Below are 20,130 nucleotides of genomic sequence, written 5' to 3'. Positions count from 1 at the left end.
ATTGATTGGTTCTTGGGCCACACCTGACTCTACACTCAGAAATCGCCCCCGTCAGGCTGGGGGACCATATGGGATGCTGAGACTCGAACCAGGTTCCTCCCGGTTGGACGCATGCAAAGCATCCTACCACTGTACTATCTTTTCGGCCCTCTGCTTAGGGCATTTCTTGGCTTTGCACTCAGACATAACTCAAAGCATGTCTCACAGGGAATAATGTGGGGTTCCAGGAATAGAAACTGGGTCAGTGGTGTGCATGGCAAGTTTCCTACCTACTATACTGTCACTCTAGTTTCAGTCCTCATTTTTATTTTTTTTTAATTTGGAAGTCACACCCAGCAGTGCTCAGGGGTTTCTCCTAATTCTGCACTCAGGATGTAGACCTTGGCTGTGCTCAGGGGACCATGTGTGATGCTAGGAACAAAGTCCAGGTTGGTTGTGTGTAAGGCAAGTGCTTGCTGTACTATTATCACTCTGGTTTTTGTTTGTTTGTTTGTTTGTTTGTTTTGGTTTTTGGGTCACACTTGGCAGTGCTCAGGGATTACTCCTGGCTCCATGCTCAGAAATCGCCCCTGGCAGGCACAGGGGACTACATGGGATGCTGGGATTTGAACCAACATCCTTCTGCACGAAAGGCAAACGCCCTACCTCCATGCTATCTCTCCAGCCCCAATTCTGGGGGTTTTTTTTTTTGTTGTTGTTGTTTTGTTTTTGGGTTACACCTGCCAGTGCTCAGGGGTCAATCCTAGCTCCATGCTCAGAAATCGCTCCTGTCAGGCATGGGGGACCATATCCATATGGGATGCCGGGATTCGAATCACTATCCTTATGCATGAAAGCAAACGCCTTACCTCCATGCTATCTCTCCGGCTCTGGTATGTTTTTAAAATGTTTTGAACCCTGCTGTATTTAATCATCAGTGTTGAAAGCACACTTCACCTAGGTATGTGAGCACCAACAGAAGGCTTGATGCCTCTATGAAGCAACACAACTACAAAAAGATATGCAAGTGCCATGACCAGGAAGTCCCCCTGGCGAGCATGAGTGAATACTGCAGTGTTCGTTAGCACTACAAACATAATTTGTGTGTGAGAATTTAAGGAAGAACATTAGCCCCAGCAAGTACCAAATAATGAGTGCTGCTTAGAGAAGGCAAATCTTGCAGTTGACTGTATAAACACCCCTACTTGATGTGTGACCTCCCCACCTCAGTGAGTACAACAGATCAAACTATGTGAGTATCTTAGATATGTTTGCAACTCCCAGTCACCCAAACTACATTAATAACATAGTGAACAAAAGAAATAAGAGTAAACTTGGGGCTGGAGTGATAGCATAGCAATAGGGTGTTTGCCTTGCACGCTACTGATCTGGAATGGACCCCGGTTCGATCCCCAAGCATCCCCTCTGATCCCCTGAGCATGCCAGAATGCTCAAAAACCTCGAAATTGAGGGCCATGAGATAAATCCAAGACTTGATTTGAAACTTTGCAAGAAGTAGTAATAGTGGCGATCAGTTCTCGGCATTGCATGCTCACCAAGGACTAAGATGGAATCTGAGTGCTACCGAGTATGATCCGAAAACAAACAAAAGCACCATCAGATTTGGTGCACAAGTCTTAACTTCGCGATGAACCACCTGCCTTGCATCTTGAGACCACATGTTCTATCTCTGGCACCCCCAGGAAGAATTGCATGGAATAAGCATGGTTTATTTTTTACAAAAGTCAAACTCAGGCTAGACTCGCAGGTGTCGGCAACCTGCGGCTCCGGAGCCGCATGCGGCTCTTTTGAAGGCTTGCCGCGGCTCCGGAGCCGATGTCAGAAAAAAAAATACTGCTTTAATCTCAGCTCCGCTTCTCTCCGCTATATCTATAGCAGTGAGGCGGAGCTGAGGAGCGGAGCCAATGGAGGCAGCCGTACCTGGTGACGTATATAGCATTAAGGTAAGAAACGATATATGCAGTGTTATATTTGTTTTAAATGTTGCAATGGTTTTGCGGCTCCCAGTTTCCTTCGGAAACGGGTCCAAGTGGCTCTTTATGTCTGAAAGGTTGCAGACCCCTGGGCTAGAGAGACAGTATAAAAGGCACTTGTTTTGCAGTTGGCTGACTGGTTCAATACTGGCACTACAGGATCCAGCAGCAGGTGCCCCAGGATTCTTAAATATCATCCTAGATTCGGAGATAAAACTCAGACTAGTGATTTACTGAAAAAAGTACCTTTTCTTCTTTTTGAGCCATGCTTAGCAGTGCTCAGGACTTGGTCCTGACTCTGCAATCAGGAATCAATCCAGCACTGTTTAGTGGTACCACATTGAATGCCTAAGATTCAAATTCGGTCTGGTCATAGGTGAGGCAAGTGCCCTACTCAAAAACCATTTCTATGGCTTAAAATACATTTTATTATTTTCTGTTTTATTCTGTCCACACCAGCTATGCCCAGGAATTACTCCTGGCAGTGCTCAGCAGATCAACCATAGGGGATGCCAGAGATCAAACCCAGGTCAGCTGCATTCAAGTCAAGTGCCCTACCCACTGTGCTATGCTCCAGGTCCAGAATGCAAGTTTCAAATAACTGTGGAGAGGTCGGAGATGGAGGCCACACCTAGAGATGTTCTGGTGTTACTCGAGGTTCTGTGCTAAAGTGTGACCCCTGAGAAAACATGTGGTACCTAGGATTCACATTAGACTCAGCACCTTCCCTCCTTCACTATCGCTCTTATTCCACCTGTTCTATCTAGGATTTTAGATATGGGTAATTCCATTAACCAGAGACCAGCATTGCCTTAAAGTTAATCTAATCACCTGTTTATCTTTGTTTCCACTTGTATGGAGAGTGCTGTTTCCATCTTGAAGATGCCTTTTGTATTAATGTCATGGAGTGTTACCTTTGTTTGCCTATGTGTTTTCTATATATCCCAGGGTTTCAGGTCTGATATCCAGGTCCTTAATCCATTTGGATTTGAGCTTTGTGCATTATATTAGATGGAGGTCGGAGTTCTCTTTTGCAAGCAGCTGACCAGTTGCCCCCAAACCATTTGTTGAAGAGGCTTTCCTTGTTCGATTTTGCAATTCTTGCCCCTTATCAAAGATAATTGATTGTAGGTCTGAAGAACATTTTCTGAATACTCAAGTCTATTCCACTGGTCTAAGGGTCTGTCTTTATTCCAGTACCAAGCTGTTTTAATAACTCTTGCTTTGTAATACAATTTAAAATTGGGAAAGGTGATGCCTTCCATACTCCTTTCCCCAAGTTTTGCTCTAGGTATTTGTGGGTGTTTATTGTTCCAAATGAATTTCAGGAGTGTTTGATCCACTTCTTTGAAGAATGCCATGGGCATCCTTAGAGGAATTTTATAAAATATGTACAGTGCTGGGGCCGGAGAGATAGCATGGAGGCAGGGTGTTTGCCATGCATGCAGAAGGACCTTGGTTCGAATGCCGGCATCCCATATGGTCCCTCGAGCCTGCCAGGAGCAATTTCTGAGGGTAAAGCCAGGAGTAACCCCTGAGCACTGCTGGATGTGACCCAAAAACCAAATAGAAAAAAAAATATGTACAATGCTTTGGGTAGTATAGCCATTGTAATGATGGTAATCCTCCCAATCCATGAGCAGGGTATGTGTCTTCATTTCCTTGTGTCCTCTTTTATTTCTTGAAGCAGTTTTGTAGTTTTCTTTGTATAGGTCCTTCATGTCTTTTGTCAAGTAGACTCCCAAGATATTTGAGTTTGTTTGATACTAATGTGAATGGAGGTTTTTTTGTTTTGGTTTGGTTTGGTTTGGTTTTTGGGTCACACCCGGCGGTGCTCAGGGGTTACTCCTGGCTGTCTGCTCAGAAATAGCTCCTGACAGGCACAGGGGACCATATGGGACACCGGGATTCGAACCAACCACCTTTGGTCCTGGATCGGCTGCTTGCAAGGCAAACGCCGCTGTGCTATCTCTCCGGGCCCGGAGTATTTGTTTAATGGCCATTTCTTCTCTATCATTATTGGTATATAAGAAGACCATTGATTTTTGTGCATTAATTTTGTAGCCTGCCTCTTTGCTATATGAATCTATTGTTTCTAGAAGCTTTTTGGTAGAGTCCTTAAGGTTTTCTAGCTATATTATCATGTCATCTGCAAACAGTGAGAACTTGACTTTTTCCTTTCCTATCTGAATGCTCTTAATATCTTTTTCTTGCCTAATCACTATGTTAAGAACTTCCAGCACTATGTTGAATAGGAGTGGTGAGAGATGGCAGCCTTGTCTTGTTCCTGATTTTAGAGGAAAAACTTTTAGTTTGTCTCCATTAAGAATAATATTTGCCATTGGCTTGTGGTAAATGGCCTTGACTATATTGAGAAAAGTTCCTTCCATTCCCATCTTTTTTTTTCCATTCCCATCTTGATGAGAGTTTTTATCAAGATGTTGGACCTAATTGAATATTAAGCTGCGAAGCTTTTGCACCTCAAAGGAAATAGTACCTAGGATACAATAGCCACCCACAGAATGGGAGAAACTATTTACCCAATACCCATCAGACAAGGGGCTAATATATAAGATATACAAGTTACTGACAGAACTTAAGAAAAAACATCTAACCTCATCAAAAAATGGGGAGAAGGGATGAACAATTTCTCAAAGAAGAAATACAAATGGTCAAAAGGCATATGAAAAAAATGCTCCACATCACTAATTATCTAGGAGATGCAAATCAAAACAACAATGAGGTACCATCTCTCACACAAGACTGGCACATATCACAAAGAACAAAAACAATAAGTGCTGGTGGGGATGTAGGGAGAAATTAAGTCTCATTCACTGCTGGTGGGAATGCCGTCTAGTCCAGTCTTTATGAAGAACAATATGGAAACTGGAAATTGAGCTCCCATATGATCCTGCTATACCACTCCTAAGGGACATACCCTTGGAATACAAAAATGCAATACAAAAATTCCTTGTTCACACCTATATTCATCACAACTATAGTCACCAGACTCTGGAAACAACCAAGATGCCCTTCAACAGATGAAAGGTTAAAGAAACTGGTACATACACACAATGGAATATTATGCATGGGTCCAGAGAGATAACATGGAGGTAAAGTGTTTGCCTTGCATGCTGAAGGATGGTGGTTCAAATCCTGGCATCCCATATGGTTCCCTGAGCCTGCCAGGAGCGATTTCTGAGTGTAGAGCCAGGAGTAACCCCTGAGCACTGCCGGGTGTGACCCAAAAACAACCCCCCCCAAAAAAAAGGAATATTATGCAGCCATCAGGAGAGATGAAGTCATGAAATTTTCCTATATATCGATGCACATGGAAACCATTATGCTGAGTGAAATAAGTCAGAGGGAGAGAAAGAGAGAGAGAGACCGAGAGAAAGAAAGAGACCGAGAAAGAGAGACAGAATAATCTCTCTTATCTATGGGTTTTAAGAAAAATTAAAGGCATTTTGATAATGCCCAGATGAGGGTCAGAAGGACTGGCTCATGATATGAAACTTACCTAAAAGATGGGTGATTGGGCTGAAGAGATAGCATGGAGGTAGGGCATTTGCCTTGCATGCAGAAGGACCATGGTTCGAGTCCCGGCATCCCAGGTGGTCCCCCGAGCCTGCCAGGAACAGTTTCTGAGCATGGGGCCAGGATTGACCCCCCTGGGTGCTGCTGGGTGTGACCCTCCCCCCAAAAAAAATTTTTTAAATATAGGTGATTGCATGGAGAAATGATACACTGACAACATTGTTAATGAGTGAGAGAAGTAGAATACCTGTCTGAAATGAGGGGGAGGGGTTAGGGAGATCAAGAGCATTGGTGGTGGAAATGTTTCACTGGTGAAGGTATGACTGAAACCCAACTACAGTCATGTTTATAATCACGGTGTTTAAATAAAGACATTAAACAATGGGAAAAAAATGTGAGAGAGCGAAATGACTCAAGTTCTATGGTTCAATGGAAAAGGCAGGAGCTGCTATCTAGAATATAAGTAAAAAAAGGATTAATCAGTTTCACTTTGTTTTGATTTTTCATCCTTGCACAGGGGCCATGCTAATCTCTTGTATTGTTCCAATTTTAGTATATGTGCTGCCGAAGCGAGCACCACTTTGTTTTGATTTTTCATCAGATTAGATATTAACTTGTGCCAGACATTTAGCAAAGCTTCAGGTAGATCACTTGTCTTGTACATTGTTGAACCAACTTCAATCCCTGGCTTACCATATGATCCCCCAAGGGCACCAGGAGTAAGTTCTGCATGCAGACAGGAGTAAACCCTGAGTACCACTAGATGTGGCCCCAAACCTTTGCTTGGTACTCATGGGTCACTGTGTGTGGAAGTGGCTTCCACTGCAACAGGTGAGACCATGCAGTGTCAAAGACTGAAGCCATGACCTTCACATACACAGCATGCATTCAGTCTTTTGGGCCATTTTCCAAGTTACATTTCCCAACTTTTACATTTTTTTCTGATAATAAGCAGTTACTTTTGTTTTTTTGTTTGTTTGTTTGTTTGTTTTGTATTGGTTTTGGGGCCACACCCAGCAATGCTCACAAGTTTCTCCTGTCTCTGTGCTCAGAAATTGCTCTTGGCAGGTGTGGGGGACCAAAGTCAAACCCAGGTTCAAATGCCCTACAATTGTGCTATCTTTCTGGCCCCAATATTTAGTTACTTTAAAAAAAATTTAGGTTGGGGTCAGAGAGATACCTGCACATGGTCAACCTGGATTTAATCCCCAGTACCACATATGGTTCCCAAGCCCTCCAGGAGCTATTCCTGAGTACAAACCTAACCGTAGCCAGGTGAGCTAAATATTTTTTTAATTCAAAGATGTAGCACCAGAATATTTATTATGAAAATTCTCTAGTATATTAAGTGCTTGAAGTTAAGGAATTTACTTTTGTGTGATTTAGAAGTTTTATTTATAGATCATGAGGGGATGGTGCTGAAGAGATAGGACAGCTAACAAGGCTCTTGCCTTGTATACATAGTACACATAGCCCTGGGTTAGAGCTCCCCAAACTATAAGCTTCCATGAGTTCCACAAGGAATGAGCCCTAAGAAGCTCTAGACTGAGCACAGCAGCGAACCCATAAACAAAAAAGAAAAGAAGCATAAGTGGAGAGAAAGTACATGTCTCAGAGTGAATAGTAGGCAAATTGACAGAAATCTACCTTTCCTTTAAAAAAAATGGGGGGATGGAGGAAGTTTTGTTATACTCTTACCTTTTTTGTTGTTAGTATTTTGGGTCATACCTGGTTGTGCTAAGGAGTTACTTTTGGCTCTGTGCTCAGAAATTTCTCCTTTCAGGCTAGGGGGACCTAGCCTAGAAAATCAGCATGGCCCGTACACAAAGAATGAAATGTAAATTTGAGAAACAATTCAAAAAGTCCTTTAAGAATATTATTGAGGGGGAGGGACAAAGCAACAGTGCAAGCAGTAAGGTGTTTGCCTTGCGCATGCTAACCTAGGACGGACCGCGGTTCAATCCCGGGTGTCCCATATGGTCCCCCAAGCCAGGAGTGATTTCTGAGCACATAACCAGCAATAACTCCTGAGTGTCACCAGATGTGACCCAAAAAGCAAAAAAAAGAAAAAAAGAATATTATTGAGGGGCCCACTCAGGCATGCCCTTCATACATGGCCACTACACACATTCCTAATACATAATGTTCACACATACCCCTTTCACGCGGAATATTGGTATTTTGAAATTATAGAGTAAAATAGAATGATTGGATATAGATGTAGTGGATTATTGAGATGTTGGAATATTGAAATTCAAGACTGTTGAAATTCCGAAAAAATAATTTTTTTTTTTGGTTTTTGGGCCACACCCAGCGTTGCTCAGGGGTCACTCCTGGCTGTCTGCTCAGAAATAGCTCCTGGCAGGCACGGGAGACCATATGGGACACCGGGATTCGAACCAACCACCTCTGGTCCTGGATCGGCTGCTTGCAAGGCAAACGCCGCTGTGCTATCTCTCCGGGCCCAAATTTTTTATTTTTTAATATTAATTTGTTGGAAATTGGTGTTGAGAATAATGGATTATATGTATGACTTCATATCAGAAAAATTGGGGAGGTCACACCTGGCGGCACTCAGGGGTTACTCCTGGCTCTATGCTCAGAAATCGCTCCTGGCAGGCATGGGGGACCATATGGGATGCCGGGATTTGAACCACCATTGATCCTGGGTCTGCTGCTTTTAAGGCAGACGTCCTACCCCTGTGCCGTCTCTCCAGCCCCCATATTAAAATATTTTAATAATGAAATATTGGCATGTTATATTAATGGAATATATGGATGTTAAAGATAGGAATACTGGAATATTAGAATATTGGAGTATTAAAATATTGGACAATTGGAATGTTAGAATACTGAGATGTTGAAAATCTTGAAAAGCTAAGAGGATAGAATATTGGAATTTTATTTGGATTGGAATTAAAACTACATTTTAATATTGGGTTATTGATGTGGTGAAATAATGTAAATGTACAATGGTGAAAGAATGTGTTTGAGATTTTGTATGACTGAATTTCAGTTATGAGTAAGTTTGTTTCTGTATTACAAACATTTAATTTTAAAATGTATACCACTGTCAAAACTGAGTTTTTCAGGAAGGTATAATGTGGATTACAGGGCTCCATGGTTCGTTGATGGATGGAAGCATACTTGAAATAGGTGTTGTGATGAAATTCTGTTGTTAATAACATTGAAATGAATAGTGTCTAAATAAAAATTTAAATAATTAAATATTCACATCTGTGTTCATTGCTTCGTTCAATAAATATCCAGGATATGAAGCAACCCAAATATTCACCAGCAAATGAATGAATGATTGTATTAAGTCTTAATATATGTACATCATATTAATAGTACAGAGTTATAAAAAATATTCTAACTTTAACTTTACTACAGTTTGGATGGAATAGGAAGGTATCATATTGACCAAATGAGTCAGAGAAGATCATATATGTATTATTTCACAACTATGGCACATAGAGAAGGAAATAAGAGGCTACCCATTAAACCCATCATTGTCCTTGGAAAAAAAAATTTGTACTGCCAGGTAGTAGGAGGTTGGCAGGAGAATGAAGAGGTCAACTACAATTGGCACAGGGAAGAGTAGGAGAATGTGTGGGGCACATTGGAGGGGCCAAGGGATGTGTGAATTAACTTTGTGATGGAAATATTATTGTACCTATGTTAGATACATATAGTATAAAACTATGATGGACAAAATCAGGTCACTACACTAATAGCTCTCACAGACTGGCAACATTTTATAGGTGTAGGAGTTGTGAGGTTGACAATGCTGGGGACTCAGACATTATCTTCCCTCCAGGGTAGGTCTGGGCAACAGGGGATGTTCAGGACCTGCCAGTCTAGGCTCCAGCCCAGGAGAAGGTGAAGGGGCTGTGGAGGTTTTTCAAATCCTGGGATGGTCTATTTTCAAGAAAATCCTTCTGAAATAGGCATTCAGGGAGGACATTGTGCATTGTCTCTTGAATTGTTTCCCAATATTTTAACATGGTAAGTTCATGACAATCTTTATAGTATCAGTCTGTAATTTCTGGAACAATCTGAAGGAACAGATTAAACTAAAATTTAAACAAACTGTATGCAAAATCTCAAATAAAAATATTTATGTCGGGGCTGGAAAGATAGCATGGAGGTAGTGTTTACCTTGCATGCAGAACGGCGGTGATTTGAATCCCAGCATGCCATATGGTCCTCTGAGCCTGCCAGAAGCAATTTCTGAGCATAGAACCAGGAGAACCCCCTGTGCACTGCCGGGTGTGACCGTGACCCCAAAACAAAACAAAATTTATATCAAAGCCTAGATCAATACAATCCTGTGCTTTATGATTTGCTTCAACAATTGAAACTTACAAAAGTGCTCTGAGCCTATGTTCATCATTCAGATAAGACCACCTTTTGGTCACCAAGATCCAATGTCTTTAGAAAATCAATCAGCTGATCACCTAGCAATGCCAATATTTTAAGTCACTTATAGAAGAGCATAATGCTTTACAAACAAATGCCTGTTGACTACATGGTCAATATCACAACCCATTAAGACAAGCCAGACAAATAGTTTGTATTTGTTCTGCCATAACCCTGCCAGACTGCTCCTGCTTCGAATTGCAGAAGAAATTGTTTACCAGACTCCCAGGACCTGTGCCTTTTGCCACCTCTTTTACTGCTCACAGCCTAATAGTGTATAATCTCAAAGAAGTGCCCAAAGGAGCATTCTGAAATCAGCTCACATGGACTGACAGCATTTCATACATAAGAGGAGGTATGAGTGTGGCAGTGCTGGGAATCCAAACAGGACCCTCCCTGCAGGCAGATTTAGGCAGTAGGGGTCACTCAGGGCTTAGAAGTTCAGACTCTAGGCTAGGCAAAGTAGGTTTAGTGGCCTAGGTGGGATGTTCCTTAAGTTCTGGGGTTTCCTGTTTACGAAAATAAAGAAACACATCTGAACAAAGCAGCAATCGGAATTTGTTCATGGTCTTTGGAATTGCTTCCCAACATTTTCTCCTGTTGGAAAATGAAAACAAGTTGAAGAAAATATTAAAAATTGTTTTGAAGATTTCTGGATTTATCAAAAGTAATGGGTAGAATGCAAGTTTCACTAATTAAAAGAAATAAATAAAATATTTAAACAAACTAATCCCAAAATATCTACATCAACTCCTGATATTAAAGCTCACAGAAAGTTTAGGGAGCAGGGCCTGTCAGAGAGTTCTCTGAGAGTAGAATGTCCTGTCAGCCTAGTTTCTCAATGGAATCAGGCTCTTAAGCTTTTAGTCCTCCCCTTGAGCATGGAACCAGAGTTGTTCTTTGCTTCTACTATTATTGGGTTTCAATTGTGAATTTTTCCATATCATGAGTATGCAAATATTTGATGTCTATTAAATTAAATACTAGTGTTTCTATACAAAAACATAAAAAAATCATCACTCTTCACGAATGTGGCTGTAAAAGCACAGCCTCAGCATTGATTAGACATTGAAAAGCCTCTTTCTGCTCACAGCAGCCACAGGTAAGTGTCCCAATCCCTGCAATAAGAAGGGAACTAGGCCATTCAGGGACTCCTTCAGTCCCATCTCTGACCACAGGTGTTCACTCACAGGTGCAGCTGGTGTAGTCTGGGGCTGAGGTGAGGAACCTGGTACATCAGTGAAGATGTCCTGCAAGGAATCAGGATACACCTCCACCACCTTTTTTATACACTGGGTGTGACAGATCCTTGGACAAGGACTTGAATAAATGAGAAGGAAAGACCCCGAAGTTGGTGATGCAAGATAAACAGCAGTTCCAGAGCAGAGTCACCCTCACTGCAGACAACTCCACCAGCACAATCCACATCAAACTGGCATTCTGAGATCTGAGGACACAGGCCTCAGTGTGAGACACAGTGTGACGACCCACATCCAGAGTGTATCAGAAAAAAGAAGCAGCTGTGTTGGGTGAGATGACAGGGACTCTAATGCCTCATGACTTCTTTCAGAGAGTCATGGGCTTAAACACAGAATGTGGCTCGCAGACTCAGGCTTTCTTTGAGGGTAAATACATGATATCTCTCTATTATTTTCTATTTGCCAAAAGAAAGAATCCTATTCTCCCAGGAACTACTAGAAGAACCACAAGAACTCAAGTCCTGCAACTTTTACACTTCTATACCCTGACCTTGTCCTATAGGGAAAGTAAATGAACAAAAATGTTTTGGATTTTCTTTCCACTCATGGCCAAAGAACAGGACACAAGTCACAGCTATGGGTTATGGGTTATGTTGTAAAGGTTGAATCTGTGGCACATATCAGGCCCTGTTATTTAGTCCTCACCCTTGTTGAGAGTCAGAAGGGACACTACCACAGAACAGTCTCCTCTGATCTTACCCAGTCATGGAACAGAACTGTCCTCAAATAGCAGGAATCATCAGAATTGTCTATGTCTAGATTTTTGGAGTTAAATCTATGCACATTTTTAATAAATTCTGGACATTAGTCTTTCTCTGAGTTGAAATTCATCTGTTAGCAAGACCATGTCCTGGAGTGTCTCTTGAGCACTGCTTGATGCCCATATTTGTGTCTCCATATTCTTGACTTGGAATCCAGCCCTTAGCAGAGGGTGGAGATGGTACTTTCTGGCAGTGCTATGGTCACTTTTATGGTGTCATGTATTTAGTAATTTGTCACTGTCACTGGTGTGTGAAATATTCTGTGCTACTTAATTGTTCAAGATCAGACACAAAGATAGAATGTGTCCAGAAGTGCTGGCATCAGCTGGATCCAGTCATAGACTCTAGAGTGAGGCTTCGCGTGCTCCCCATTGCATGCCCAGTTCTCAACTCCAAGCTGAGTTTTCCTTGCTTGGTTTCAGCTATCCTCAGTCTTCTAGGAAGTCAATCTTTGTGATGAAGCTACTTATTTAAAAGACACTTGAGGGGCCGAAGCAACAGGACAGCAGTAGGGTGTTCGCCTTGCAGGCAACAGATCCAGGAAGGCCTTTGGTTCGATCCCCATTGTCCCATATGGTCCCCCAAGCTAGGAGAAATTTCTGAGCACATAGCCAGGAGCATCCCCTGAGTGTCACTGGTGATGCCCAAAAAACAAGCAAACAAACAAAAAAAATAGATACTCGAGGTGATTATTTCCAGAGACTTTTACAGGAACTGTGTCTGCTCACTCCTAGCCATTAATGAGTCCATGTTGATACATATTTGATACAGGTAGTAATTCATCTTATGCTGCTTATGTGTAGTGCTATAGGCGGCTTCTTTCCTACAGCCATCCGTGAGATTTCAGTGACTCCACTTTAGGGAGAGTGGGTAGCACAGGCGGCGAAATATGAGGTATAAATAATGAAACCACACAGAGTATGTGGGGTCAACACATCTTCTGGCAGAAGTGCGACAAGTTTAATCTTTAGGCAAGGGGATTATAGGGGTAAAACCAACCATAGGTATAGAGAAGAATAATTACAATCACAAAGCAAAGTTTAACAGTAAACATACTCAAGCTATGGCTATGAGCTATAAGGATTCTGAGTTACAAAGGAGAAGGTTATAACTCAGGGAAGCTCTTTGCAAGCTTACTTCAATTTCTCAACAATTTTCAGAGACAAAAGAGGAGGGCTGGACGTTACAGCCGACCTCATGAATCTCACCACAAAGAGTGATGAGTTTAGTTAGAGAAATAACCACATTGCGAACTATCCTAACAATGAGAATATATGAGGGAAGTGAAAAGCCTGTCTAGAGTACAGGTAGGGATGGGGAGGGGAGGAGGGATATTTGGGTCACTGATGCTGGGAATGTTGCACTGGTGATGGGGGGGGTGTCATCTGATATGACTGAAACCCAACCACAATCATGTTTGTAACCAAGGTGTTTAAATAAAAAATTAAAAAATGTAAATCAGGGATTATTAGGAAGTAGAAAATATCTAGGAACTTGATCTTCACTGGGCTGGGCTCTATTGTTTTAGAGGTCAAGTAAAGGAAGGAGCCAGATCCCCTAAAATGTGTTTCCCTATTTCCTGAGGAGAGTCAATAGCCCAGGATCTGGGGCCAGAGAGATAGATAGTATGGAAGTAAGGCATTTGCCTTTCATGCAGAAGGATGGGGTTCAAATCCCGGCATCCCATATGGTTCCCCGTGCCTGCCAGGGGTGATTTTCTGAGCATAGAGCCAGGAGTAACCCCTGAGCACTGCCGGGTGTGACCCAAAAACCAAAACAAACAAAAAATAGCCCAGGATCTGCATTCACCCTTGATACTCAGAGACTGCAGCTGCAGGTCATGTTTGAAAAAGAGAAAAAAATATTGTCTTTGCTCTTAGGTACTAAATATTATCCAGAAAAGGGTTCTCATAGTAACCTTTGGTGCTGGAATTTCTGAGCCAAATTATTTGATAGAGGCCACAATTTTGCCTGAGATTTACAAAGGAGAGATAGCTAAATAATGACTAAAAATGTAATGCCAAGCATCTCTTTGGAAATTCTTCAACCATCCATGCAGGGGGGAAAAGGTGTCCAAAGCAAGCCTTTTGAGGAACTCCATGTGGGTTATTTCACTTTTCCCCACCAGAAAAATCTGAGGATACATCTGGTGGACTGAGCTCCCTAGAAGTTTATGTATGCCGTGGCATGTAGGGCCAAATCACAAACTGCAGACACAATGTCAGGAACATGTTGAATCTGGAATTAACAACTAGAATCATGTGCAGAACACAATTTTTTGGAATTATCATCTGAATATATTTTCTTCGTGCAGATGTTATTTTCAGAACTACTAGAAGTCTCTTCATGAGGTGATGTTTTACCATTTCAGTTTGTAGTCATGATTTCTATTTTTGTATTTAAAGAAATGTGAGTTACAAAGTAATAGATAGTTGAGGGCCAGAGTGGTTGCACAGTGCTAGGATGTTTGCCTGCACACAGCTAACCCAGGATGGACATGGGTTCGATTCTTGGCATTACATATGGTCCTCCATGAATGCCAGGAATAATTTCTGTGTGCAGAGACAGGAGTAATCCCTGAGTGCTGCTGGGTGTCCCCCCCCCAAATGAAAGATAGTTGACTTTTATTCAGAGAACACTTCAACACCAATTCTACCACCAGTCAATTCCCACCATCTGTATTGTCATAATCCATCATCCCCAGTTATTTGTTGACTCTGTGAGGCTGGCTGAAGGGAAGAGAAAGTGAACACTCATACATGGAGAGGGAAGGGCTGTTTAGGGCACTAAGAACTTCCAGCTGTCACTGCGACCCACTAAAGAACACTGAGAACCACCACGTTTCCCCCAGAACATCTTTGAAAAGATACTTGGCCCTAACCTGGGGAAGTTTAGGACTAGAGAGAAGACTCAGGGTTCATGGATTATAAATAACAGTTCCGGGGACAGGCACAGAAGCAGCTTACTGCTGGGACCAGGAATTTCCTGTCATGACCTCAGTTGGGCAAGGGTCTGTCTTTATGGACTCATGGTGTCTAGAAATTCTGTTGTTCTGTTTCAGTCAGACTTGAGGGTAACACTGTCTCCTGAGTAATGAAATGACACAAGGTGTCAAAATATTTCTTGAAGTATGCTTCTATCATTCAGATTTTATAGAACAGAGAGCTCTAGGAGGACTGTTCCCTGACATTGGGAAGCATCTCACATATGAGACTGCTTTATGTCACTTCTTGACCTATATGAGCCTAAGTGGGTTCATCTCCATTGACCTAGTGCTAAGTGGAATAACCTCATGGACAAATGTTTAAATATGGCTCTAACAAGCAAGCAGACAGAAACATTTTGGGTGGTTCCAGAATGTAAATATTTCCTGTTAATTCAAAAAAATCTGGATTTTATCCAGATATCTGTACAATAAACTGCCTCTTTATCCTGTAGCCTATTTCTCTCTGTTCTAGAGCCTCCATGCCAGTTGTAGGTCTCCTCAGCACTAATTTGGGGGGGGGGTGTAAACATGTTTCTCACATGTATTCTGAGCTTAAGCTCTGCCCCTCCAAGTGAATAGAAGTGAGAAACAAATTAAGTACTGTCCTATAATAAGATCATTGCTTTAGAGGAAAACTGGGGACATTGGTGGCAGGAAAAAGGCACTGGTCAGAGGTGGTGTACATTCTATGACAGAAACTCAATCATGAACAACTCTACACCCACAATGAAATAAATTATAAGAAAAAGCAGTATCGAGGCCAGAGAGATAGCATGGAGATAGGGTGTTTGCCTTGCATACAGAAGGACGGTGGTTCGAATCCCGGCATCCCATATGGTCCCCCGAGTTTGCCAGGAGCGATTTCTGAGCGTAGAGCCAGGAGTGACCCCTGAGCGCTGCCCAGTGTGACTCAAAAACCAAAAAGAAAAAGAAAAAGAAGCATCATGAAATTATTTCCGATGCTTTTGTTCCTGATGTGGATAGTTCATGTGATGTAGAATTCCCTCCCTAACTTATGTGTTCCCAAATAGGGGGACACTATAGTGGCATATATTTAGGTTTACATCTGGTGAGCCCATTATAAGGGGCCAGAGAGATAGCACAGCACTAGGGCATTTGCCTTGCATGCAGCCGATCCAGGACAGACGGTGGTTTGAATCACAGTATCCCATATGGTCCCCCGGGGCCTGCCAGGTCAACTTCTGAGCACAGAGCCAGGAATACCTCCTGATTTCCATCTGTTGTGACCCAAAAATAATTAAAAATTGAATAAAGGGAGGAAGGAGGAAAGAAAGGAAGGAAGGAGTGGAAGAAAGAAATGGAAGGAAGGAAGAAAAGAATAGAAGAGAAAAGAATGGAAGAGAGGAAGGAAGGAAGGGAAGGAAGAGGAATGAAAGAAATGGAAGAAAGGAAGGAGGAAAGAAAGGAATGGAAAGAAGGAGTGGAAGGACAAAATGAAAGGAAAAAGGTAGGAATGGAAGGAAGAAATGGATGAGAGGAATGGAAGGAAGAAAAGTAAGGCAGGAGTGGAAGAAAGAAAAAGGAATGAAAGGAAGGGAAGGAGGAAAGAAAGAAAGGAATGGAAGGAAGGAGTGGAAGGAAAGAATGGAAGGAACAAAGAAAGGAATGAAGGAAGGATGGAATGGAAGGGAATAATGGAAGGAAGGAGGAATGGAAGAAAGGAAGGAGGGAAGGAAGGAAGGAAAGAAAAGAAGAAGGAAGGAAAGAAGAAAGAGAAAAAAAGAAAAAGAAAGAAAAAGCTGTTAAAAGTAGGGGTTGAGAATAGTTTTCTAATTCCAAAACTTCAGATATTGTATTTTCAGTGATATGGTTCTATTGACAAGGGCAATAGAAACAAATATAAACAACTGGGGCTATATCGAATTCATTTTTTTGCATGGTGCTGTCAGAGAGATAGTAAGCAGGAAAGGTTCTAGCCTTGAACAGAGCCCAAGGGCATATGGTGCCAGCCCTGCTAAAAGTGATTGGTAAGCAGAGCCTTGAGTTAGCCCTCAGCACTGATAGGTGCATCCCCCCCCCCAAAAAAAAGGGGCTCAATGGTAGAACAGTGCATATGGTCTCCCAAACTCACTGGGTTAATTCTTTGATCCAGAGCCTGAAATATCCCCTGAGCATTGCTGCTAGTAGTCCCCCAACATTTCTACATGGTAAAATAAACTGGGTGTTAAGTTCAAGGAACCGACACACATCTTTTAAAGACACCAAGACTTTAGTCTCATGCAAAAGCAAGGGGTTTATTCATTCATTTAAGCATATGCAGGAACTGTTAACTAGGGGCCAATAACCCCGAGCTACAAGTCAGCAAGTCTTTTTTTTATAATTATCTTTATTTAAACACCGTGATTACAAACATGATTATAGTTGTATGATTACAGTCATGTAAAGAACACCCCCCTTCACCAGTGCAACATTCCCACCACCAATTTCCCAGATCTCCCTCCTCCCCACCTCCTCACACCTGTACTCGAGACAGGCTTTCTACTTCCCTCATTCATTCACATTGTTATGATAGTTTTCAGTGTAGTCATCTCTCCAACTGCACTCATCACGCTATGTGATGAGCTTCATGTCATGAGCTGCACCTACCAGCTCTCATCTCTCTTGTCTCTGAGATACTGTTAAAAATGTCTTTCATTTTTCTTAAAGCCCATAGATGAGTGAAACCATTCTGCATCTTTCTCTCTCCCTCTGACTTACTTCACTCAACATAATAGATTCCATGTACATCCATGTATAGGAAAATTTTATGACATTATCTCTCCTGATGGCTGCATAGTATTCCATTCTGGCAATTGTAAATAGCGCTGCAATGAATATAGGAGTAAGGAAGGGATTATTGTATTGTATTTTTGTGTTCTTCAGGTATATTCCTAGGAGTGGTATAGCTGGATCGTATGGAAGCTCAATTTCCAGTTTGTGAAGGAATCTCCATATCACTTTCCATAAAGGTTGTACTAGATGGCATTCCCACCAGCAGTGAAAAAGAGTTTCTTTCTCTCCACATCCCCGCCAGCACTGCTTGTTTTCCTTTTTTGTGAGGTGTGCCAATCTCAGTGGTGTGAGATTGATAATAGTTTTGATTTGCATCTCCCTGACGATTAGTGATGTTGAGCATCTTTTCATGTGCCTTTTGGCCATTTGCCTTTCTTCTTTTTTAAAGTGTCTGTTCATTCTTCTCCCCATTTTTTGATGGGGTTAGTTGTTATTTTCTTGTATAGTTCTGTCAGTACCTTGTAAATTTTGGATATTAGTCCTTTATCTGATGAGTATTGGGTGAATAATTTCTCCCACTCAGTGGGTGGCCTTTGTATTCTGGGCACTATTTCCTTTGAGATGCTTAATATAGTCCCATCTGTTTGTCTCTGCTTCCACTTGTTTGGAAAGTGCTGTCTCCTCCTTAAAGATGCCTTTAGTCTCAATGTCCTGAAGTGTTTCACCTACATGTGGTTCTATATACCTTATAGTTTCAGATCTGATATCAAGGTCTTTAATCCATTTGGATTTTACCTTTGTACATGGTGTTAGCTGGGGGGTCTGAGTTCGCTTTTTTGCAAGTGGCTAACCAGTTGTGCCAACACCACTTGTTGAATAGGCTTTCCTTGCTCCATTTGGGATTTATTGATCCTTTATCAAAAACTAGGTGGTTATATGTCTTAGGAACCTTCTCTGAGTACTCAAGCCTATTCCACTGATCTGAGGTTCTGTCTTTATTCCAATACCATGCTGTTTTTATAACTATTGCTTTGTAATACAGCTTAAAATTGGGGAAAGTAATGCTTCCCATATTTCTTTTCCCAAGGAGTGTATAAAAAGGCCATTGATTTTTGTGTGTTAAATTTTTAGCCTGCCACTTTGCTATATGAATCTATTATTTCTAGAAGCTTTTTGGTAGAGTCTTTAGGGTTTTCTAAGTAGAGTATCATGTCATCTGCAAAGAGTGAGAGCTTGACTTCTTCCTTTTCTATCTGGATTCCCTTGATATGTTTTTCTTGCCTAATCGCTATAGCAAGTACTTCCAGTACTATGTTGAATAGTAATGGTGAGAGAGGACAGCCTTGTCTTGTACCAGAATTTAGAGGGAAGGATTTTAGTTTATCTCCATTGAGGATAATATTTGCCACTGGCTTCTGGTAGATGGCTTTGAGAAAGGTTCCTTTTATTCCTATCTTGCTGAGAGTTTTCATCAAGAATGGGTGTTGAACCTTATCAAATGCTTTTTCTGCATCTATTGATATGACCATGTGATATTTTATTTTTCTTGTTGTTGATGTTGTGTATTAGGTTGATAGATTTACGAATATTAAACCATCCTTGCATTCCTGGGATGAAACCTACTTGATCAAAGTGAATGATTCTTGATGAGGCACTGGATCCTGTTCGCCAGGATTTTGTTGAGGATCTTTGCATCTGTGTTCATCAGGGATATTGGTCTGTAATTTTCTTTTTTGGCAGCATCTCTATCAGGTTTTGGTATTAAAGTGATGTTGGCTTCATAAAAGCTATTTGGAAGTGTTCCTGTTTTTTCGATTTCATAAAAGAGCTTGGCCAGGATTGATAGTAGTTCCTCTTGAAAGGTTTGAAAGAATTCATTCGTGGGGCCGGGCGGTGGCGCTAAAGGTAAGGTGCCTGCCTTGCCTGCGCTATCCTTGGACGGACCGCGGTTCGATCCCCCGGTGTCCCATATGGTCCCCCAAGCCAGGAGCAACTTCTGAGCGCATAGCCAGGAGTAACCCCTGAGCGTTACCGGGTGTGGCCCAAAAACCAAAAAAAAAAAAAAAAAAAAAAGAAAGAATTCATTCGTGAATCCATCAGGGCCTGGGCTTTTGTTTTTGGGCAAATTTTTGATTACAGTTTTAATTTCCTCAATAGTGATGGGGGTGTTTAGATATGCTTCATCTTCTTTATTCAACCTTGGAAGGTTATATGGGTTATTTGGGAGGTTGGGTCCACCTGGCAGCGCTCAGGGATTACTCTTGGCTCTATTCTCAGAAATCGCTCCTGGCAGGCTCGGGGACCTTAGGGGATGCCAGGATTCGAACCACCATTCTTCGCATGAAAGCAAACACCTTACCTCCATACTATCTCTCCAACCCCTATTATTTTTAAAATGTTTCAGGCAATATATCATAATTCCTTTATGATATGATATCATATGCCTTTAACAAAATACC

General features: G+C 41.7%; 1 non-coding gene across 1 annotated transcript; it reads right to left on the bottom strand.

Moving 5' to 3' along the window:
- Positions 1-5,976: 5,976 nt before the first annotated feature.
- On the bottom strand, positions 5,977-6,087 carry LOC126019955 (U6 spliceosomal RNA). Its single transcript, XR_007499556.1, has one exon. It is a non-coding gene; the product is annotated as a U6 spliceosomal RNA (small nuclear RNA).
- Positions 6,088-20,130: the final 14,043 nt, after the last annotated feature.

The sequence above is a fragment of the Suncus etruscus genome, chromosome 9 (genome assembly GCF_024139225.1).
Source record: "Suncus etruscus isolate mSunEtr1 chromosome 9, mSunEtr1.pri.cur, whole genome shotgun sequence".
NCBI lineage: Eukaryota > Metazoa > Chordata > Mammalia > Eulipotyphla > Soricidae > Suncus > Suncus etruscus.
This window is presented reverse-complemented; position numbering and strand designations above follow the sequence as displayed.